The sequence below is a fragment of the Cimex lectularius genome, unplaced genomic scaffold (assembly GCF_000648675.2).
Source record: "Cimex lectularius strain Harlan isolate CLEC.00 unplaced genomic scaffold, Clec_2.1 scaffold101, whole genome shotgun sequence".
In the NCBI taxonomy this organism is placed as follows: domain Eukaryota; kingdom Metazoa; phylum Arthropoda; class Insecta; order Hemiptera; family Cimicidae; genus Cimex; species Cimex lectularius.
Genome location: NW_019392806.1, coordinates 1,441,851 through 1,468,037, shown reverse-complemented (window position 1 = coordinate 1,468,037; position 26,187 = coordinate 1,441,851). Strand labels below are relative to the sequence as shown.

Genomic DNA, 26,187 nt, shown 5'->3' with positions numbered 1-26,187 from the left:
TGAACGTGAGTTCGAACGGGTTTAAAATTGCATGCGCTGGGTGCTGAATTGACCTAGCTGACAGCACCTCCTCCCAGAGTCCAATCTTGGTGGCCTGACTGATAAGACTGAGGTCTGCCCGCGAACTGCCTAGGGGTTGTGATTCTCGCGTCTGCCGGCAATTTAGTGTAAATAACAAAAGCTGGAATTGTCGGTGGACTACTATAAGCGAATAGTTCAACTCGGCACATGTTTGTATGTATGTGCGGATTTGAGACGATCCAAATCTTTTCTGAACCACAACTTTTCAATAAATGTGTATTATAAAGTATGTTTTCAATTTCCTTTTCATCTGTGAAATTACATTTTTTAATGAAGTAAATAAACCATTTTAGAGGAAAACACACTTTGTTAAAAAATAAAAACATTCAGGCGTAGGATTATAGAAAAATAAATGTTTGGCAAGGTATCATAGGTAATAATAGTATTATGTTTTTCCTAAGGTTCTTTGTTGATTGATGTCGTGAGCCAAGAAGAAAAATCGTTTCGTTTCCAGGTGCCCAAACGCCTGACGTAGCTCTTCTTCCAGGTTACTGGAGCGGACCTCCTAGAATGGGCTCGATCCCTCACGAGTTAAACAAATGTTTGCCACTTTTGCGAAATAGTCGGAAGTCCAGATACTCTCGGCAATAGCCGCCCGTATGCCGACGACGGATATGAAAATGTAATTCACTTGCAAGTGGTGAGCCGTGAGGAAGCATTTGTTAGAAAGAGCGCTCCAGGGGCGGCCGCCCGTCCCCAAAGGCCCAGAGGCAATTTTATTTTATCACTTCTTTGGGACTCCCGGGCCCCGCCTACCCACTCAATTCAACGAAACTATACCAATTAACTGGTGACACGTATTCTCTGTCCTAGGGCAGTTTAATTTTTAACACTCTCCCGCCATTTTTGACCACTTTCTATGCAAATTGATAAGAAGTCTAGTTTAGTTTAAATCTAAATTTAAATCTCGTTGTTTACAGAGAAAAACACGCTTACAATATCCCTAGCATTTTTACCAACTATGAAATTGAGTTTCAACAGACAGCCTAGGAAATAAAAACCAGTTGCAGTACATGATTTATTGAATTTTCGTCATTGGATCATCCTAGTTTGTCTATTTTATTTTCTCAAGCACAATTCAGCGTTTCGCCATCTTCGTCATGAGCATAAACAGGGAGAAGCTGGCAAACTTTACATAAAGAGGATGAGACTCTGCAACTTGGCAAGTTCCAACCACCGACCATTAAATATTTTATGCAATAGACGAAAATATTCTCTTCCATCTCTGAGGATTGGTTTTCTATGATATTCTATCAATCGGGTTTTCATAGTCCCCCAACGACGCCATTCTTAATTCCTGCAAATTCTCTGGCATCAATGGGCGAATTTTAGCCACTTTGACAACTCGTCCTAAAAATATTCGGTTTGTTCATGTCGGGACTTCCTGCTGTTCACTCAAACATTGAATTGAAACTTATTCCAAGTAGTTACCAACGATCCTAGCTGTGAGAGGCCTTGCAATGTTACACAAAAAAAAACTATCACCCGTTAGAGAGATACGAAGGACAAATGTTTCTGATAACACATTTTCAATGTATCGTGCAGATGTTACGGAACCCTCGATAAAAATCAAGTTTATGCAGCCTTCCATAGAAATCCATAACACAACTAGCTCCATAGCTTCTCCGGAGTGAACATATTACGGGGATATTTCACTCCCCTGTACTTCTGCAAGCCCTTTCTCAGAAGACCTCAAACAACACCTCATCCGAAATTTTAGTTCAATTTTGCTCAATCCAATTGAAGTTATTCCTTCCAAAATTTAACCGGGCTGTTCGGTGCCTTAACGTAAATTCTGGATTCTTCTTATCCAATGTAATTCTGCACCTTACAGGCACTGACATTAATTTTTCTAACTTGTTGAAGTCGTTGCTTTATTTCAACAGCGGTAAAATGTCGATTACGGAGTACATTCAAAACAATAAAACGATCATATCTCTGAGAGGTATTCACGATCCTTGCGTTAACCCTGTTAACTCTGTTAGGTTCTGTTAGATCGAGAAAAATGATGACGTACACTTGTAAGAATCGGCGAGTTACAGGCCAGAGCCAATGTTCGATGTTAGGTCGAAAACGTAGTCACATTGCTATCCGTTAGGGCATAGGTAACCAACATGGCAGCCATGAATTTAACAGCTGTTTTTTGCTTACGCGTATTGTTATTCTTAAAGAGGCATTAATTAAATCAGACCAATGTATTTTTTTTGTTAATTTCTGACCTGTCCTTATACTCTCATTCTTAATTGATCCATCCCATATCCTATAAAGTTGTAGGCTGTAAGACGTTAAGATACAAGTTAGGCATGACGGCAGGAATTGTAGCGTGTCTTTGTTAGTACTTTTCGCGTGGATAGCATTGCGAAAATATTAACGTTTAACATGCTAAGAAAAAAAAAGTGGCGTTCTAGATCTTATTATCTATCTATCTCTCTATCTCTTTATTTATTTCTTCTTCAAGTAACAAATGTGTAAATAAATTGCAGATATTTTACAGCCTCAATGATTCATGTTCGTTTTATATAGACATTGTATAGATAGCATTTTGAATGAAATAGTTGATGAATTTTCCTTTTTTATTAACTTCTGGTATCTTTAAATTTAACACAAAAGAAAACGAAACCAAACAGCAAAAAGTCTTCAAGGACTGTTATAGTTTATTTTTGGTTCTTCCAATCGCCTCGCGCAGCAATGCGGAAAAATTAACGTTTAACATGCTAAGAAAAGAAGGGGGCATTCAAGATCTTACTAGACATTTCTCAATTCAAGTTAACAGGAGTTAACATTTCACAAACATCGTGAACACCCCTAATGTCGACTTATCCACACCTTCTTGAATAACCTCAAGTATTCTGGTAGCGATGGAAGACTCTTCGAACTAGTTGCTATGGGAATGTTAAGAACACTAACTCCATCTCAACCCAACCGTTCAAATTTTCGAGCGTACGAGTGGATCGAAGTCACGATAGCTCAAGTGATAGAGCAGCGGCGTATTTAGCCGAAGGTTGTGGGTTCGAATCCCGCTCGAGAAACTGACTTTTTTATCTCAACCAATACCTTACACAAAGATTAATTAATTGAAAGATGTACTTGGTCAATCGGATCACGAAATCTAATGAATATTTTATCAAGTTTAATTTATTATAGTATAATTTAAAGTATTACCTAGAAACATGGATGATTTATAAATGTAAAAGAAATTTTCAATCAAATGAATTGGCGAAGCACCAGGTTCATTATCAGCTAAACGCCCGACCATTTAATCCAATTAAAGATCGCCCTGTTGAAGGCTACAATGTCGGGTGCATTCCAGTTAAATTATTTGAGCTGATATGTTTTTCACATCAATTAGCTCTTTTTATCTTTTCAATGTTGATTAATTACAATATTGCTTTATAATCAAGGAGAATTTTTTTAATTTATCCAGTTGAATGATAAATGATTCGTTCTTCTGAATTGAATATTTCCGGCGATGTTAATTTTTTCTAATTTCAAGGTGAAACTTAAGAACATATTAGTGTTTTGAGATATTCAAAAATTTTCCTTATTTGGTCGGACGATGATTTCGTTATGCCGATGTATAAGTTTCTAACTCTCGTTACAGAAACCTATTTCGTGCGAACTTTGTTCTCTCTCGCCCGGTGAATTGAGGCTTTTAAATTTTTTTCTCCATTTTACCATACTCATACATAAAAGTGAGGAGGAGGAGTTTTTTCTTGAGCCGTATCTAAAGAAAATATGATGGTCAAATAACTGCGCACGACGAAATAAAAATTGTCTTTTCGTTCCCCAGGTTTTACGTGCTCTCCTCTTAATTTATGAATAACCGGAATTTCGGCAGTATCACACTGTGTGAAATGAGGATCTTTCAGTTGAGCTTTTTTATAAGAGTAGCGGTAGTAGTAGTAAAAAATTTATACTGAATAAGCGACATACACACACTACAACGACGAGCATTCCGTTTTTGTATCTAAAGTTTACGTCTCTGTTATTAATAAATTCACTAGTTTTCGTGGTCCGCTTGACCAATTAATATTTTTCAATTAATTAAGGTTTTTAGTTGAGATAAAAAAGTCAGTGTCACGAGCGGGATTCGAACCCACGATCTTCGGTGGTAGAGCAGCGGCGTATCTATGGGAAGATCGTGTGTTCGAATCCCGCTAGTGACAGTGACTTTTTTATCTCAACTAAAAACCTTAATTTATTGAAAGTTATTAATAAAATTGTTTAATTTATATGAATTATACATTTTTTGATGGTGAAGGTTTATAGTGTTAAGGTAACGGTTGTATCGTTTCCCGACAAGCTAAACAACTTAAAAAGCATTAGATAACCGTAATGCGCAATGTATGCGACAAAGAAACCAAAACTAATTCCATAAATAACGTAAATAAAAGTTTATAATTTTTACATACGAATATACATCACATTCTTTTGTTAAATTTAAGGTAAAATTAAATAAAAGCAAAGAGTAATTAGGTCTAATGATTAAACGACGCAAACCTAGAAACTAATCCGACATTTTATTGAAGAAATTAACATCATTTATCTATGTTAAAATTATTTATCTATTCGTCTAAATATACTGTCAAATCACTATATAGTTATATTTTTTCTTGAAGATAATTTGATTTATACAAAATAAAATATTCAAACATCAATTTTTGACGAGGAAACCATTTAATTTGTCACCTACTTGCACAATTTTAATAAAGTTACGCCAAGTATTTTTTTTATCAGTCTTTCTATCTCTCATTCTCTCTGGGTCACTTACATATGAAAATAAGACACTTCTGACAGCCCTAAAAACTGAACTAAAAAAAAAAAAAAATTACAGATTGCAGATTACAAATTATATCAACTAGTAATGGATTTGTTAGAAAGAAAATCATTCACTCATACACCACATTTGCAATACAGTGCAACAATAATGTCTGATCGGCACAAAATACATAAGGTACACATATTAGTGGCATTTACGATCTTTGTGTCACCCCTGTTAACTCTTTTCAGTAGTTTTCGTCGTCCGCTTGACGAATTAATATCTTTCAATTAATTAATGTTTTTAGTTGAGATAAAAAGTCAGTGTCACGAGCGGGATTCGAACCCACGACCTTCGGCTAGAAACGCCGCTACTCTACCACCTGATCTATCGTGACTTCGATCCACTCGGACACTATCCTCCAATCTCAACTCCACCTTTTGAATTTTCCCTCCTTTTTGCCATTTTTCAAATGTCGTGTAATCTATTTGATTCTCGGCGACAATTGAAATGGCCGAGGAGAACTTTAGTGAAGATATACTTCATTTTAACTTATTCAATTCACTAGTTTTCATGAACCGCTTGACCAATTAATATTTTACAATTAATTAAGGTTTTTAGTTGAGATAAAAAATTCACTGAGTAGCGGCGTATCTAGCCGAAGGTCGTGTGTTCGAATCCCGATCTTGACATTGACTTTTTTATCTCAACGAAAAACCTTAATTAATTGAAACCTGTTAACTCTGTTAGGTTCTGTTAGATCGAGAAAAATGATGACGTACACTTGTAAGAATCGGCGAGTTACAGGCCAGAGCCAATGTTCTATGTTAGGTCGAAAACGTAGTCACATTGCTATCCGTTAGGGCGTAGGCAACCAACATGGCAGCCATGAACTTAACAGCTGTTTTTTGTTTACGCTTATTTTTATTCTTAAATATGGATTACATAAATCAGACCAACACATTTGTTAATTTGTGACCTGATTCATAATAGATACATCCCATATCCTATAAAGTTGTAGGCTGGAAGACGTTAAAATACAAGTTAGGCATGTCGGCACGAATTGAAGCGTGCATCGCGAAAATATTAACGTTTAACATGCTAAGAAAAAAAGTGGCGTTCAAGATCTTACTGTCTATCTCTCTATCTGTCTATCTCTTCTTCATGTAACAAATGTGTAAATAAATTGCAGATATTTTACAGGCTCAATGTACATGTTCATTTTTGTAGACATTGCACAGATAACATTTTGAATGAAAGAGTTGATGAATTTTCCTCTTTTGTTAACTTCTGACATCTTACAGTTTAACACAAAAGAGTACCAAACCAAACAACAACAAGCCTTCAAGGACTATTATAGTTTATTTTTGGTACTTCCAATCGCCTAGCGCAGCATTGCGGAAAAATTACCGTTTAACAACGAAGGGGGCATTCTCATGTTAACTGAACATTTCTCTATTCGAGTTAACACGAGTTAATATTTCACAAACATCGTGACTACCCCTAACGTCGACTTATCCGTACCTTCTTGAATAATATAAAACTTTCCTTCGTCATCGAAATATGTCAATTTACATTATTGAGATGAACTTGAGTATTTATTTGAATTTTGTCTGATATACCTGGCAAACAAGAAAGTTAAAGCTAAATGGCTAAGAGAATTCTATTTTCCAATCCTTTCAAAGTTCTAATTTGTTTGGGCTGAACAAGAGAGTAGTTTGGTGATAACTCTGTTTAGCTGACGAGTTGACCAGAGAGCTAACTTAATATCATCTCCCCTCATCCTCCGTGTGTCCCACAACGTTTGTGCACACCTGTGAATCAAATCACGGCCCCGTCGTCATTAGCGAATTAAATTTTCAAACCCAAATCCGCTCGAAAGCATTGAAAATTTTGTTACAAATTTTAATTAGGTCAATTTTGAATTATATTGTAATTATCAGAAAATTGACATTTATCCTTTTACGAAAAAACATGATGTTCTCTGTTGCATATTGGTTTATTCATGAGCAAATTAAGATAATTGATTTTTCAAATGAATGAACAACGAGTAAGGAAAACATTTTGTTTCTGTTAATATGCAACGTATGGAACTTAAACATAGCCTATCGAAAATAAAGCACTAAACGAAATCCATTTATGTTGAATTAGGTTGGCAGTAGTTAAACAATAAATGATGCTTTGTTTATATTTGTACTGATTAATCCCATTTGCACAAAAAGTAGCATTACGCCCTCCCATACTGGAAGTCTAAAGATCTCTTTCAGTTAATCTTTTTCCTTCGTTGATTTCATTTGATATTATTTTTATTTTTAAACCTTTTTCAATGGCAAATATACTTATTGTTTACAGTCCATGTTAAAATGTATGAAATATGGAATAGCCTCTCAATTCGATCATTTTTCGTATACATTTAAACCATCTGATTTCATGTATTTTCTGAGTTCAAATCTTACATGGAATGAGTCTATGGTTTCCACATAGAACTAGTTAAAAAAACGGCGATTTCACCGCTTTTTCTCGGGCAAAAATGAGGTGATCGCTGGATAAAAAAACGTTAAAAACTAATAAAATAAATTAATTCGTTTAAAAAAGAGTACTGTTAATACTATCTAAAAAAAAATTCCTCCCCAGTTGACAAAGAAACGTTTTCGTGCTAACAAAATCCGTCTTAAGGAAGTCCGTGAAAATTAAGCTTCTCATTGAAGCGAACATATTAAGGAATTTATTTAGAAATCGAGAGATGCAGTCTGGTGTGACGTAGGTTTCAGAAAAACATTTTCTTTATCGTGCCAACGTTTCGATCTTTTTTGAGATCATCTTCAGGGCCTGGGATTTACAAACATTGTTTACATATTCCTTCCCCACCCCTTCAAAATCCAACGTATATAAACACAAAATAGCAAAATCTCATTGGCACTCTCGACACGACACGCAAGAATGACACAATTACACATTGCATTGTATAAATTCACTTTTCCACATCCAAAATATAATTGTAATATGTAAACAATGTTTGTAATTCCCAGGCCCTGAAGATGATCTCAATAAAGATCGAAACGTTGGCACGATAAAGAAGATGTTTTTCTGAAACCTACATCACACCAGACCGCATCTCACGATTTCTAAATAAATATCGATTAACGGTCACTAATCACCACACATATTAAGGAATGTGAAGGGAAGAAGATAGTGTAGATGTGTCATTATTGCAGTCTCAACACGGCACACAATAATGACTCATCTACACAGAAAACAAACACTTTGAGCCCTGAAGATGATCTCAATAATAATCGCAACGGATCCGTGGCCATTTCATTTGTCGCCGAGAATCAAATAGATTACACGACATTTAAAAAATGGCAAAAAGGAATGAAAATTCAAATAGGTGGGGTTGAGATGTGAAGTTAGTGTCCGAGTGGATCGAAGTCACGAAGGTTCAAGTGGTAGAGCAGCGGCGTATTTAGCCGAAGGTCGTGGGTTCGAATCCCGCTTGTGACACTGACTTTTTTATCTCGACTAAAACCTTAATTAATTGAAAATGATCGAAACGTTGGCACGATAAAGAAAATGTTTTTCTAAACCTATGTCACAGCAGGCCGCATTTGACGATTTTCAAATAATCATTAATGCAAACTTTGTAAGGCTCGGAAAAAGAGAAATGGATAAAAATTGACTTCATAATTTCATATAGTTGAACATTTTTCAAACTATTGCATGTACTTGGTTTTTTTAAGTTTATATCAAGTTCCCGGGACTGTATAAACGTGCATTTATATACATAGGTTCATAGCCCCAGACGGATTGGACTAATGATCAAACATTTTTCACAACCATTGACTAACAAACGAACAAATCCATCAAAAAACACGATTCATCAAAATCCTAGAAAGAAACTTTTGATCTTTTCTTAAAATAAAGTTGACCTTGTTTTCTTTTCCTTAAACACTTATACAATTACATAATTTATCCAAAATGTATTATTCAAAATACAAGTTTGTTCTGTTATTTTAATGTATTATTAAAAAGTTAAACGCTTTGTTTGGGACTTAATAGTTGAATGGGATAGAACCAGTACAATTAATTGATTATTATCTCCAAAATTGCACCATTCAGTTTTTTTATACTGCCATGTTTCAAACAAGACATTGATAACACATTTACAGCAACTACAATGTACGTTGATTTTTTCTTTGTAGTTCGGTAGATGATGATATAAAAATATGTTTTTCCTGTCGGAAGAGAATTAATATTCAACGGCTTATTCTCATCGGTCGAAATATGCTGATGATTAGGCCTCAAAAGCTGGAATGGTAATGAGCATATGATTTCTGGTACTGCTCGCGAAATCGGCTTTGATCAGCATCCTCGAATGACAACACCCGTTCTGCATTCCAAAAAAGCGAATTGTATATCAAAACATAGTCCTCCTGCACCATTTCAGCGCATGAAGTACGTCCGGATTCGGCCAAAAAATGTAAATAAACGAAGATAGTCTGAAATAAGAACAACCGTTTACACACATTCGTAGACCCAGCTAAATTACTTGAGTATAGAATATAAAAACGTTTCTTTCCTAAAAGTTGCCAACTTTCCTTTATTGATAATAATACGATAATTGTTAGACATGATGGCAACATACAATTTGCCTTCATTGTAATGGCATAATCTTGCTTCTATTTTTCTGAATAATTTAACTTTTAACTCGGTAAATTTAAGACTTTACGATAATTAAACTGCCAGAAGAAACCCTTACAAACTCAAAAATAATCCACCTTTCAAAGTATGGGAAAATACAATAATTTTATCAGGATCTGTCCTCGTCTCTGATGGTCACAATTACTGTGCTGAACTGCTGGTATCGGCATTTTAACGACTATTAATAAAAAGACAAAGTAAAAGCAGTACAAACGATCTACATTAGGAAGACTATGATCAGAGTCAAATAATTTACAGTTCATTACCACGCTGCCCTCAAGCAAGTTTTGCTGAACGTATTTAAGTGAAAATAATTAATGTAAACGTATTTGTATAAAGAACAAAAGCAAATTTACAATTCATAAAATCTATACCTCAAATCAAGTGAAATATCTTTATATCTATAAAAATTCAGCTAGATAATTATATATTACCAATGCAAGATATATAAATACATATAAATAATATGAATAGAAATATTTTGCTAATGTAGTTATATAAATAATTCCCTAATTTCGTGGTCTCAACTAAAAACCTTAATTAATTGTAATTTATAAATAATATAGACTACTGAAGATAGGTGTAAATTCCCGAAATATCAAAAAAATGTTATTAAATAATGTTTTTATTTTGATAATAAAAAAATCACATGAAAATGTTGTCTGACATTAACTAATAATTATTCGGAGATCGTGAGATGCGGTCTGGTGTGACGTAGGTTTTAGAAAAACATTTTCTTTATAGTGCCAACTTTTCGATCTTTATTGAGATCATCTTCAGGGCCTGGAGTTTACAAACATTGTTTAAATGTAACAAATACATGTAGGATGTTGAAAAAAAATTTATACAATGCAAAAACAAGTTTTTTTATATTCAAAGTATTTGTACTCACTCAAAGTGTTTATTGCCTGTGTAATTGTGCCATTATTGTGTCTCGTGTTGAGAGTGCCGGTGAGATAATGATATTTTATGTTGGATTTTGAAGGGGTGGGAAAGATAGAAAGACATTTTTATATTAGGAGTCGGCTTCTTTGAGGTGAAAGGAGCGGACTCTAGGAAAAAACGTGGTAATGGTTCGGCCTGATTATCCTTTCAGGATCATATGGATGAGGATAATTCGGGAAACGAAAGCCAAATTGTTGAAGAATTAGACTATGTAGTAATGTTTGATGTGTGGAATGTGATGATTATATTGTATGTCATACGATAGGTTTTGATATATCATCATCACATCACACAAAACCTTGTAGAAATACTTTGATTGAATATAAAAAATATATTTTTCATTGTATAAATTCACTTTTCCACATGCAAAATGTAATTATTATATGGAAACAATGTTTGTAAATCCCAGGCCCTGAAGATGATCTCAATAAAGATCGAAACGTTGGCACGAAAAAGAAGATGTTTTTCTGAAACCTACAACACACCAGACTGCATCTCACGATTTCTAAGTAAACAAAACTTTGTATTGTATTGAATAAATTCGTATTTTTTTCTTCCCACATCCTACATGTATTTGTTAAATTTAAACAATGTTGGTATATCCCAGGCCCTGAAGATGATCTTAATAAAGATCGAAACGTTGGCACGATAAAGAAAATGTTTTTCTAAAACCTACATCACACCAGACCGCATCTCACGCTCTCCGAATAATCATTGACTAACGGTCACTAAACACCACACATTAACCAGTAAGTAATATAATAATACAATAATATATATTATAAGTATGTCGGGATAGTTGGCCGCTAGTTTTGAACACAGTACCTTTACATTAGAAGCAATAAGCGCCGTGATCACACCAATTCAGTTGCGGCCACCAACACCGGAAAGTAATTAAATTTAAATATGTTATAAAACCTTGCATAAAATTTTACACGACCTTTTTTTTTCTTTTTGTCAATGAGAAAGTTACTAGTCAAAGTAGTTAAAAAAGAAAGGGAGTCGGTGGGCTTTTATCGATTTGTTTACCGTTTGAGATATGCATCTAAAATTTGTGGCCACTGCTGCTTGACTGAGTACGAGTCAATTCGGGGGGAGGTGCGGACTTGATGATATGTCAGCATGATTTAATGCCGGTTGGTATGGTGCCAAATTTTCGTCCGTAACATCAGGCCTACGCTTGCAGAAGAAGATGATGTTTTAACAGTATGAAGCGAATTTGCGCATGAAACCAGCCATGAGATTATCGCGGTTTTGATCAGGGTTAGTGTTCCTTTTTGTTGGTTTTTACCCGTACACTTTAATGGATGATGGCCTCTTTATTACGGCCACAGACCACAAATCAACCCATTCGTACAAAGAACCCTATCCCAGGACATTCAACAAGTCAATAACTATCATAATACTGACATTTCCACTTAATGTGGGTTTGTAAGAGCTTTATTTACAAAGAAAGAATGTTTGTATTACCGCAGGTCGAATCACTTACAAAAGACAGACTAATTAGCAACACAGAAAAGGCGCGTTTCCATTTGTGCTTCTTTTCTGTTTATCAAAGTCATTCGTGTTTCAAAGTGCCGGAAAAATATGTCCAAGCAGCTTTGAAAACTCTTGGTTTTCAGTGCCTCATGATCTTTTCAGAGGGTACTAGAAAGGAATAAACGAATAATGGGATAATTTGAGTTAATGATTACATCGTATTAAACCATGCTTTGTTTATATTATTTTATCCGTAAAGATTGGTTTCAGATTTGTCTTATAAAAACACAAAACCGAAACGAATTAATCATCAGTGAATATGACGATTCTGTACATAGCGCAAAACCAAAGCACTCACTTAAATAAAAAAAGTCAATCCGGTCAGAAACACAAACAAGTGCGTTACGGAATTGATAAACAACTTTTAACCAGGTTTGGTAATATTTTTCATGTGTTTTATTCGTGCATTACACCAATCGATGGGCAAATAAACATTAAAACATTAAAAAAAATAACTGTTATTAATTTAAACTTAAGTTTTTTTATATAAATTATAAAAGGCGATCAACCGCTTTGGGTCATTTTCCGCCTTAAAAAAATTATTATTATTTTAAATTTATTATTAATGGATAAACTTAAGTTTAAATGTGTGGTGATTAGTGACCGTTAATCGATAATTATTCAGAAATCGTGAGATGCGGTCTGGTGTGGTGTAGGTTCCAGAAAAACATTTTCTTTGCCAACGTTTCGATCTTTAAATCCCATTATATTTGTAAATCCCAGGCCCTGAAGATGATCTCAATAAAGATCGAAACGTTGGCACGATAAAGAAAATGTTATTCTGAAACCTACATCACACCAGACCGCATTTCATGATTTCTGAATAACTTAAGTTTAAATTAATTTAACCTAAATTAAACGAGATCAAAAATCATGAGCTTTTATTTAAAAAAATAATAATTTTAATAGTTTGGCAGAAAATTTATCAAAACATCGGAATACCATTTATTGATAGAATGAATTTAACTAAGAATTTATTACATGGTTGGAAACATAAAATTTAACTAACAATTTATTACATGGTTTTGCTCAAAATAATGCATTAAGAACAAAAGAGGCGTTGCGATTGTGACACTGAGTTTGTTCGGGCGCGTCATCATGAGCGAAGCGCCCGATTTGTGACGTACACTGTACCCCTGTATCAACAACCTCTATCTTCTCAAAATCCACCAACCACAACACGCTTCCCTCCTTTTTCCTAAAAAATCCGTACCTTCCAGCCTTCTTGGATCTCTTCTCCGCCAACTCTCGGAGAGTGCTCATCTCCTATCCCCCTGTCATCTCCCCTAAGTGTTCCACAATAGTAACTAACCACCGTGTAAGATCGCCGTTTCTTAAAGTCTCATCGCCACGCGAATCTTCACGAATTCCCCTTCAAATCGTCATACGATCTTCAACTCCGCGTGCATCCCACCTCCCGACCGTATGGTCCCAAACCAATCATCGCCATTTTCCCTTAATATCTCATCTCCCTTTATCCATATACCATCATCATTATCCCCGGAAGACTCCATCATCTCACTGACATCGCCACCTGGATTGCATCATCTCATTGCCATCGCCACTTGGATTTCATCATCCATCATCATCGACGCTGCTGGAACCAAGCTGGTTAGAACTTATCTTCTAGTCTCAGCATCCCGCTATATGCTTTACTTCGCAGGATTACGATGCAGTGAGTCAATCTCCAATACGATTCAATTACTCCTTTCGTTCATTTATTCCTTTATTTAATTCTTCCTAAACTAACATCTCCTAATCAATCGGGAATCTTCCATTCCCGTTGGTGCCGAAACAAACAATCTTCTTATTAATTATATCTCCTATCTTCGGTGGTGTTCGTCAGCGACATTTTGTATTTGGCCGCTGGCGAACAGATTTGTTATACACGCTGTTTGACTGTACGTGCCGTGAGCTTGACGTCGAAGAGATGTGCACATCCTACAAAACGAGACAAGGCGTCGGGTCATGTAGCGTTGCGTTGCATCAGGTAAGTGTGTTTCACGCTTAGAAGAAAGTGGCAGCGTCAATGGGCCGGATCGACAGAGAAGCTCTCGAATATCAAGAGCACAGTAGATAGGTGGCTCTCCAAGGATCCGACTCGTGGAAGAAAGGTCGTCATCACTTCATTAAGAATAGGCATGCGACGTTGACACATGGACACCTATTTTGGGCCAAAGCCAGCGTATGTATCTGGTATGCAGAGAAAGGTTGCTCGATGCGACCCTCCTACTTGAAGAGTTCAATTCAGAAAGCACGCAGAAATGCCATCTGATTAAGAATTGTGCTTGAGCACGGCAGCGAACATTTCTGTTTCCTGTATTCTTGAAGGACACAGGGTTGTTGTATTGTATTTAGTAATAATAGTTTCGTATATCTTGTTTGTGTTGAGAGTGAATGTATTCATTAGCGCGAATGTGTTTTTTGACAAGGTCTATGAAGGAATATCGAGTACCCATCGACACTCAATTAGGTTAGCTGTATAATATGTGTTAACGGTATATATCGAGTACTCCATCATCCTAACTGAATGAACGTAGTACGAATGGGTTTAAAACTATATGCTGAATTGTCCTAGCTGTTGACAGCACCCCTGAGCCCAATTACACGGCATTTGAAAAATGGCAAAAATGAGGGAAAATTCGAGAGGTGAGGATGAGATGGGAAGTTACTGTCCGAGCGGATCGAAGTGACGATAGCTCAAGTAGTAGAGCAGCGGCGTATTTAGCCGAAGATCGTGGGTTCGAATCCCGCTCGTGACACTGACTTTTTTATCTAGACCAATACCTTTCATAAATATTAATTAATTGAAAAATGTTAATTATATTGATTTGAAATTGAATATACTAAAAGACATACATTATCTCATGAGCCAAGGGTTTACTAACAATAAAGATAAATAATTTATTGCACAAACCAAATACGATATTAATACTAGTACTGAAACACTATAGGATTTATACATAATAAAATGGAAAACATTGGAAGTTTTAACGAATTTGAAGTATTAATTAAAACACTTCATGAAAAGCCTACAGTTTTTAAATGTATGCGCAAGAGGTGGATAAACAATGTGTGTTTACTGACGAAATCTTATAACTTGTATAAGAAATGGGACGCAATTGCGTTTAAAACAGGGTGATACTATTCTGAAAATTAAATATAATAAAAATAGCTTGGCAAATTAAAAAATAATTAAGTCTACAAAATAAACCTAAATAAACGACAAATAGTAACGATTTAACGTTTTTTTTTTTTTTTCATTTAAAGAGAGACTTGATTCTCTGGTAGATAGCTATTTACGGGAGAGAATAGTTTTAACATAGAACCAACAGAAGGGAAAGACGAATAAAAGAAATCTCGTTTAACATCGTACACTGCTGAAAGTTTGTCACTCCACTTTCACAACGATTCACTCATGCGAATGCTCGAATACAACCGACTGAGAAACGTGGAAAACATATATTCAAGTTTTACACAAGTATCGAAGTTATCCAATTATAGAAGACGGAAATTTCGAGGATGGAATTTGGCTGAAACGAACAACAGAAAGTTTGGACTGAGAGCCATCCGACTGTGTCATGTCTGCCTGTAGTTGGTGCGTTTCATCGTAAATAGCCGACTGAGAAATTCCCTAATAAAAGTTTACGCCGTTTAAAATTACAGCTTTTATTAGAAGATAGTGTTCAGATAGTTTAAGAAGTACATTCTTCAATTTCCATGCAAGGCTAAATTTTTAATTCGACCAAATAGTAGTTTCTATTTATATAATAATATCGCCATCTCTCTCACTCTCTCTCTCTCTCTCTCTCTCTCTCTCTCTCTCTCTCTCTCTCCCTACCTCTTCTCTCACCTCCTCTTCTCTCACCCCTCTTTCTCTTTCACCATGTATCTCTAACGCCCTCGCTTTTATTATGAATTAATAAACAAGCAATTAGCATATAGTAAATCAAAATGTGACCTTTTTTGAAAAGCGTTTATTAAATTTTAGCCTACCAGCCCTCTTTTAACATGCTTTAACTTAGATTGCTTCGGTTAAAAAAGTTTAGGTGGCATATCAACATCAACATTGATATTTATTGTGCGGTGACGTGGGTGTTAAATAGCAATTTCTAGTATATTTTCAACTTCATATTTTCATATTAACCTATTATTTTCTTTTAACGGTCAGGGAACTTAATCACAAGCAATGATGGATTAACAAGTTGAATACACGAATATCAAAAGTGTCTGGCCTAAAGGTAAACCAGGGAAGAAACCAGTCCAATCAGAAATGATTGGATAAAGCAGGTTAAAGTGCTAACAACACATTAATCAAAACCTTTTTGATTGGGATATAAATCCAGAGGAACAAAAGTATCATATTGAATCTCAAAAGCGAATTATAACTGATAAATCACCCGTAGTAATGCACGTAAAAGAGTCGCATTTACATCACAACGGAAAGATCACCCTAAGGAGAAATCACTCTTCTACCCGAAGAGTACCAGTCAGTGAAAAAAGAAGAGAATGCGGGTGTGGCTATTTACGTAAAAGATGGATTGATAACGGAAGACATCCAGATTGATACGTTCAAGTCACTGCAGTAAGTCTCAGAATACCAAACAGGAATAAGACAGACTAAAGAAAACCTCAAGATAATTAACTATCTACCTCACCCAGTCCTTAGTGCTAATGGAAGACATAAATGTAGGCATGGTGATACGATAGAGAGAGTGAGAAAAGGTTTGAAAAATTATTAAGGAATCAATTTTTTTACTAAATACTCAAAAACTACCGCTATTATTGATCGTATTAGAAAATATGGCGTGATTGACTTGACCTTAGCCTCTTCAGCTTTGGTTGTGAGTTCTACGTGGGATAATTGGACGACTTCTACTTTAGCGACTACCATTGTCCCCATTGTCAATCCACCCAGGGGGTCGTGGGCCACTTAATGTGGAACTACGTCGACGACGGGTGGTACAATGTGGTTAAGGCTCGGGGCCCAAGAAAGGATACCTCGTGTCCTCATTCACGTTCTTTTCTCACTCCAGGTTCCTTCATTGTTTCCTGTGACCCCTCCCAACCCTTGGCTACTAGAGGGGTGTCCGGGCGCAAAATAATGGTGTAGCCCAGAGGGCTTGGCAACTTCTCTAAAGCACAAGCTGTACTCGTGTCGGCCTCGGGTCGGCATGGGGCGGCGGGTGTTTTATCAGAGGCACACGAGGGTTAGGAAACCAGATCCTGTCTGCATAGACGGGAGAAGGGTGCATAACCTTATGCACATTACCTACGGAGTAACAGATATGTTCCAAGGTTCAGCCCCTGATACACTTTGAGAAAAGTCTTCTATCTGTGATCTTCGCACGAAACTTGCGTATGACCACCGTCATCAACACGGCGTATAAGCGTTGAGGACGCTATGATTATGCTGAAAAGTCCCTCGTATGCGTGAGTAGTGGCGGATGGGAATGGGTAGTGAATCGGTTGTTCCTACTCGAGTATGCTTTGCACGTAGGTGTAGGCTGAGCTCGATTGGAGGCTTATACCGTAGGCGGTTTCCTCTAGGGGGTGGTTAGCAATTCCACTTTAAACCAAACCGAGGCCGGAGCGGATCCGGAAGTTTCTACGCTGGGAAAGCCCAACTACTCTGGGAGGTAGAGTGGCCTTCTCTACCTAGGGAGTGCGCGGGAGACCAGGCTGATGTATTTCGGCTTAGGTAGCCCTTTGCGCGCGGAATACGGTTCGATGCTTAATGCGGAATGGGCAATCGGGGAGCGAGGTAGTCTTGGCCCTTCGGGGCTGAGCTGCCTCTACACCAATGCTGCGGGAGTAACACCATCCTGTCGTATGCGGAGGTGCGTCAGCTCTCATCTTGAGAATCAAAACGTCCGATAAGGCCGAATAGGCTAGGTGCGGACGTTAAAGATCCTCATTGTCCTTTCTAGGACGACCGAGTATAAGGGAAGCAATGATACAGAGATGTAGACACCCAACAATCTCTCTTGAAGATGCGGATACAGAAGAAATAACACGAAAAATGCAGGTCGATATATATAAAGTTATTATCGAGGGTCATGCTATAGGATTCATATTCTCGATGGTCAAAGCGAAACCCTTACATTTTTGCAAGTTGAGGATTAACACGACCCGTCCTCCAGCTATAAAGCGAACGATCCTAGAGTATACGGAGAATGAACGCATTCCCGACCTGACAATTTGATAGTAAACGTCGATGGCAACAGCACACTTTACAGATTACACAACAATCCAAACAATAAAGATACTATTCAGCTAGTATAAATGGGGAGCTTCAAGAGAAGTACTTCAGGAGTTTAAATCACTACTGAGTTCGAAATTTTATTACGGATCTATGGTGTACTCTTCAGCTTGGAATAGTATATTAAAAAGCTAGATAACATATACGGTCGCAGGAAGAATACTTGCAACATGAGCTTTTCGGACTGGCCCAGTAATCTGCGTTGAAGCTAGTGTTCTGCCCTCGGTGATATGAGTATACAACTGACATTAAACAACTGTGATAGGATCTCGTCTAAGAAACAACACGTTTTACTTGATTTGTTGTTCGATCCGGCCTGGAATAAGGAGTACACCCAGCTAAGAACCAGTACGCAGCCATTAGGATGAAAGTCCATAGCGGATTTAAGGAAGGATGAAACCGGCTCATACATAAAGCCAGATTCCTGTACCTTAGAGAAAAATTCCGTAAAACAACAATTGTTACACTGACTGGATCGAGGGGCAGGGAGAGGGTTGATGTGCTGTATGTAATGGGAGGGACACAACAGAAATTCGCCCCCATAGCGCTAGTGTGCTAAGCTGACTGCCATATCGTCCGCTTTGAGCGAAGTCAACAACAGACAATCAATCATCAATTCGTTATCTATACTGACTCGCTCATCGTCATCGTAACCATCCGTGATATGTTTCCAAGGATCCACTAATTCAGTGCACGAAAAACCAAATTTATAAAAAAAAGTAGGTAAAGAAAGAATTCATGGCCGGGAAAACGTCAGTTACGGTTGTGAAAAATTACCTTAAAAACCAATGCTGTAAAAAATGGCAAACCGCTGGACCACCATGACCAACAAACTACATGAAATATCACCGTCGGTCAAATCATGGACCATGGAGGAAATAAGGAAAAAAGAAAGACTCACACTGACTCTCCTACGGATAAGCCACACCAGGCTGACACATGGACACCTCCTCGCCAAAGGACCACAGATATGCCCTTTAAGCTTTTCTGTAAAGCTCATATTAATAAAGCGTACCGCATATAAATAAGGTACGGCTTGCCTGCAGACAACTTCTAAGATACACTAGTTGTTATTATATAAATTTGATTCGTTACCTGAAGCAGATAAACGTGTATTTATCGCATATAAGGAAACCTTTCATTCGTAGGTTGCAATAGCATCGTTAATTTGAGTGAATGTATTTATTAGCAAGAACGTCGTAGTATGTTTGGATGTGTGAAAGGGAATATCAAGTACACATAGACAGTCGAACCAATTAAATTAACTTAGGGAGGGGCTTATTTGCATGAAGGGCGTCAAAATGAAAATCGCCTTGCCGGGCTCACGACCGTAGGTTTAGGCTGTACGTAACTTTAGAATAGGATCTCAATAGATATCGAGAACTGTGAGAGACCCACCAAACTTATGTTAGATAATGTTTTAAACACCATGAATGTGCATTTTAATTGACTTAGGTCATTTAAATAACGTGCGGAAGGGTTAAACATAACGATAGGGATTTGAAATGCGATACAGGACAACGAGTCGGCAATAGCCCTAGCTGCTATCCGACCGAAAAATTTTTATTAAAGTTGGAGTAAAATATTTGTACACGTTAGTATGAAAACTGTTACTTCCAAATATGTGCAGCAAATATGGGAAGGTAAACTGCTGTATGGTAACGATGAAACCTAATACAATCGCTCTACATGCTAATAATTTATTAAATTTATAAATAATTCGTTCTAGATAAATTTCAAAAGGGACTGAACACGACGAATCAGGGTCCGTTCCACCGAGGCGATTTTTTATTTTTTTTAAACTTTCAAATATTTTAAGTGTTAAAACTGGGTTTATTTATAACGTGTAGAAATTATAGGGCTACACTGCACTTTTTAAATGCGTAAAAAAGTTAAAAAATTTAAATTTTGTACCGTATTGTAATTTAGACATTTGTAATAAATGAGATAATTTTATTCCTTGTTTAGGATGTACATCAACACACACATTATACATTACCATGGCAAATGTAATAATGGTTGTGTTGTATAAAATGCCAGTGAATATGACAAAACTGCTAAACGTAGTTTTAAAAAATAATAAGAGTGATATGCGCTTTAAAATGGTCAAAGGAGAAACATTGAAGATAGTATAACAATTGTTAAAAAAAAGAGGTTTATAAACATTTTCAAATTAGGAAGTTAAAAATGTATTGACTTTTATTTTTGCTTTACTATAATCTTAATAAATAGTCAATGTATTTAAAATAAATGGCTGGTTAAGAGTTTGAAGAGTTGAGTTGGAATGCCTATTAATAAGGAAACCTGCAACTCTTTGTCTAGCTTTTTTTCTTTTATTTCTGCCTATTTAGAATTTGAAAATAAAGGATCATATAAACGTTTTGCATGTCTATGGCATTAAATTAGCAAAATGTTGCGTAAAAAAAGACAAATAGGATTTACCATTCCACACATTCTTCAATTTAGCCTAAAATTACGCAAAATAATCAGAAAATAAAAAACATTTAAATTTTTCAAAATTAAGACATAAAATATTGTAATTATTTTGTAAAAATGTTTTGTAGTTATTACGAAGACAAACCGACTTATAATTTAAAACATGCGTTTATGATTGATATGTGTACTGTTTTTTTTCTTGATAATATAAACTTTCTACGGAAAAATATTTTATTAAAGTTATGTAGATACGATTTTATCTAAATTACATTTAAACCTCTAAGTACATAAAATTTATCTTACGGAAAACTCGTATTGTATTTGTTATGGAACATTTTGGCCGAGAACAGACTACATTCTCATGAAAAATACGTATTATTTGGACTGTAAAAATATATACCTTGAAACAAAATGCAGACAATAAAAATTGGTAGTACGTAGTTTTCGAACATTTTCACAAGACACTGAATCAGTAGAAAAGCAGCCCAAAATCGAAAAGCCGCGGATCCAAATTGGATATCGGTTAAATCTCCTTGATTCGAACAATACTGAAAACTTTCCCAGATGTTTCTTTTTTTTCGTTTAGCCCGTCGAACACGTCATGTTCGCGCTTCGCAACCACCGGGTCGGAGAGGTCGTCAGTTTCACCGGTTCGAATGTTAGGGGTGAACTAACTGAGCCACACGGATATCCTCACCCCCTCCCAGAACTTCCACTCCTGCGCCAGAGTACACCACTTTCTAAGACCCTCGACTGCATTAATTTGTTTACAATTTTTAAACCGCGTTAAATAATTTTTACTGACTCTATATTACGATTGAGTGGACAAGACATGAGATTTCTTCAATTCTAGTTTCTAAAACTCGATGCAGTTTGGATTTAACTTATGAAAAATGACAACGAACACCTGTTCGGCATTTTCAAAACACTAACGTCAAAAAACAAAACAGTAGTAGCTAATTCAAAACCACAAATAAGCAGGACCTACGAAAATCCATACGGACCATCACTAATCGTTGAAAAATACAACCACGTACTACAAACAACAAAAAACATAGCAAGTAATAGTGGCTACAAAACAGTCAAAACAATAAAAAAAAGTAAACAAAAAATAAATGGACACCTTAAAGGCAGACACTAAATGAATCACACTGGCTACATAGTGAAAGAGACAACTAACAAACTAGATACACAAGCAATACACATATTAATACAAACAGAATGGGAATATTCCTGAGATAAAACATCAAAGGGACAAACACAATAAATTACGAATTGGTAGCAACAAATGCCGGACAAACAACAATAAAACTAAAGACAAAGGATAAAGGCAAAGATGGAAAATCAAATTACGAAAACTCACCTCACATAAAATCATTACGACCTTTGAACATAACAAGCTTTAAATAACGTACAAAAACTGAAAAAAAATTGGACGTACATAGAAACCTGGAGTTTCTTACTAAAGAAGACGCGATGCCGAAACGCGTTTGAATAACTCAAACAAAAAAAGCCGCGAGTGAAGATAGACACAGTAAGTGGCCGAGTGCCGTTTCAGCAAAAAACCAACTCGCAGACCACAACCCATCATCTACTATAACCCGTAAACAAACACAACCCATTCAACCAAATTTGATTAACACCCAAATCACATACACTATTGATTTATTTATAATTACTCTGTTATGGCCAATTAAGACATAGGATGTTCGTAGTACATTATATTATGTGCATAAAATAAGTCTTACAAATAAGAGTAACATTACATTTAAATGTACAGGAAGTGAAACTATATTAAATGTATTACAGGGTGTCCTCAGTAAAAAAAGAATGGGAAAATCGCTGGGCTCAAAGAAATAGAATTAACCCTGCCAAACTGTGGCAGGTGAAGAAAGAAGTCGGTCCCTGGTCCACGGAGAACGGTTCGAAAAGAGAAAAGGCCATACTGACAAGACTACGCATAGGTCATACGAGAATAACGCACGGGCACCTTCTGACCGGAAAGCGACCGCGTAGGTGCCCGTTATGGAAGGATAGAATAACGGTCGAGCACCTCTTCAAGTGCAGAAGGCTTGATGTATACAGACAATATTTTCGCATATCATCAGACCTGTGCGTAGTCTTGAGGCACGGCAGCGGGCACAGATCGGGTGCGATTCCGGTACCTCAGGGCTATAGGGATTTTTAAATGTATACAGTTTATGTGTTTGTGTTGTGTCTGTGTTTGACTTTATGTTAATTTATCGGAATGAATGTAATTTATTAGCGTGAAAGGAAGGGGTTGCTTATAACCCCGCCCCGGGAAACATCGAGTACTCTGGGGCAATGAATGTGACCAGACATCTATGTTTGTGATGATGTATATATGTGTATTGTATGTTTTGTTTTTATTCTGTATTTGACAACCTGAGGTACAAACGAGAGACTAGCATTTTAGAATATCAACGTAGTACATATCTGAAATCAGAGAGTCAGTAACCAGATCGAGACGCTCAAATGGCTGCAGTTTAAAACAAAATATGCGCGAAAGAAAAGAAAAAGATGGAAAATACGCAGAGGGCCGGCGATGACCTCAGCTGTTCGTCGGCCTTTAAACTTCCCACTTATATATACAGGGTGTCCTTTTTATATTGCCCGGATAAATTTCTCTTGCACCAATGACGCTATCCAAAAAAAAATTCGTGTTTATTATTTTTTAGTCTAGTTTCAAATGTTTACCCTAGTTCAACTTCAAAATTTTAAATATGACCCTGCACATCCTGATACATGATTTTAACGGACATTTTATGCTGAAAACAATAGTGCAATTGTTGAACAAAAGCAGGACAAAAACGACGCTTGACGAGGAGCTGAATATTTTACTGTATGATGGTGAAAATCTAAATTCCTCTCTCCGAAATGTTGGAATGGTTTTATGTTTTTCAAAAATTAAAATTAGAGATTTATCCGGACTTACAATATACGCTCACATGTTTTCCAGGGACATCCGGTATCTGATTATGACAGAGCGTCTAACGTTCCTTGCGCAAATATCGATTGGGGAGGCTGAAGTAAATGTTCTTCCATTCATCGTATGGACTGATGAATCCAAGTTCGCCCCTAATGGCATACTAAACCGTTGGAATTTTCGAACGTGGGTAGAAGACAATCCAAGAATTTCGTATTGTCATCATCAGGTGGTTTGCAGTATCAACGTTTTTTGGACTTCTCGGAAATAAATTAATTCGGCCTTATTTCTACCAAATTATTCAAATTGTTCTCAGCTCCTCAATTTTTGACGGAGGTTTTACCAACGTTTTATATGATGTTACTCCGCAACAACGACAAAGACAATTCTCCATCTTGATGGATGCGCCGCTCATAATTCTTTGTAGATGAGACGTTATTTGAATCGTCACTTCAGGAAAAGGATGTAGGGCCTCTGGACCCTCCTCGGTCACTAAACTTGACTATTTTCTGAGGGGCCATTTAAATGTCGCCCATCCAAACCCAGCAACCTCAGATGAAAAACTGCGACGAAGTATAGAAAATGCTCGTCAATCCATCTCCCCTGACTCTACAGCTTTGAGCACCGTTGAATAGAGCAAATCTTAGCAGCTTTACGCGAGGAAGGACTTTCGAATATGAAATGTCATTAATAAATAGCAAACCAAATAACTTGTTTTTCAACCTTTTTCCCATAACTTTGTCATTTTTTGACCAATTTAAAATCTGATTGTACCATTGTTATCAGCGTAAAAATTACTTTAAAACGATATGTCAGGATGTATAGGGTCATATTTAAAATTTCGAAGTAGAACAGGGCCTGTGGTGCCCAGAAATTTTTCTCCAAAAAAAGTAAAACTTTGAAACTAGACTAAAAAATATAAACTTTTTTTTTGAGAATTAGATGGCCTGGTGATGCTATTATTAAAATGATGTGTTTTTTAAACCAGTCCATACCGAGTTTGTTTTCAGGAATACTGTTGCTTTGGTGGGAAGTTAAAAAAAATGTTTCCTTACCAACTTATAGGAATTTTATTTTGGGAAGTTTCGAATTGTCTGTTTGTCGTCGTTTGGAAATAAAATAAATTTTACGTTTGATTATTTGAGTTTCAAGGCAAGACAGTTATTGTTTAAAAGCGTTTATTTACGGATTACCTCTTTTATGTTTTCCCCGTTTCATAATTATACATAAAGTAGGGATCTTGCGGTCACCCCATTTTGCTTGACCCACGCACTCCCCAGCCCTTTTCCGACAAGATGGATAATAGCCTCGAGCTATGTATCACATACACAGCTGCTCATTAAAAATTACGGCATACTACGTTTACGCAGCATACAACATTAAACAAAGCTGGCTAAATATTAATTTTTATAATTGAAACGTCAGTGTAGCAACCTATTCGATGCATCATCGTTTATACCCAGTATTCAATGTATAAATTCAATTCAAACATGCTTTATGTACAATATATACATTTATAACGAACAATTTTCTTATATAAACTGCGCATACATGAAGAGGAATGTTTGTAATTTATTCTTATTCTATTAATTTTAATTAAATTAGCCGATATGCATCTGTTAGGTGGATAAAGCAAAATAAAAAATACGAACCAAAAACAAAAAAATTGTTAATATTCATTTTTAGTAACGGATTTAATTAAGAAAAGTAAACATGAAGATTTCTCTTTTTGTAAACAAACACCTTTTCTCAATTTTTCTTCATTTTAATTCAGCTGTATTCTCATCAACCGTGGACAAACTTATCTTGAACCAGAGGTTGGCAATATTTTTGTGGGCACTCTCAAGACGACACACAAAAATGGCACAATTACGCAGAAAACAAACACTTTGAGCCCTGAAGATGATCTCAGTAAAGATCGAAACGTTGGCACGATAAAGAAAATGTTTTTCTAAAACCTGCGCCACACCAGCCAGCATCTCACGATCTCAGAATTATTGTGAGAATGAGTCATCGACATCGCCGGCAAGTGGATATCGCAGAGAAAGTTGGCGTTTCTCAGAGCACGGTCTCCCGGGTCTCAGCCCGATTCCGAGAGACTCTGAGGGCAATAGGCCTGGTAGTGGATTTCGGCGCATTACGACGCTAAGCCGGCAACACACTTACTCGATACCCGATGCTACCCGACGCCGTGCCACGTTTTGGTAGGATGTGCACATCTCTTCGATGTCAAGCGCACGCCACATACAGTCACAATCGCAACGCCTCTGTCGTTCTTAATGCATTATTTTGAGCAAAACCATGTAACAAATTATTAGTTAAAATTTATGAGCACAGCCATGTAATAAATTGTTAATTAAACTTAATTGTTTTAAATAAAGTTATTCCAGTGTTTTGATAAAGATTCTGACTATCATAATTAAATAATTTTTATAAAAACTCATGAATTTTTGATTTCGTTTAATTTGGTTTATATTAAAATAAGAATGTTGTAATTAATATAACGACAAAATTACATAT

At 36.3% G+C, this 26,187-nt stretch overlaps 1 non-coding gene across 1 annotated transcript; it reads right to left on the bottom strand.

The window, feature by feature from the left end:
- Positions 1–5,164: 5,164 nt before the first annotated feature.
- Trnae-uuc lies at positions 5,165–5,237 on the bottom strand. The gene has a single exon. It is a non-coding gene; the product is annotated as a tRNA-Glu (tRNA).
- Positions 5,238–26,187: the final 20,950 nt, after the last annotated feature.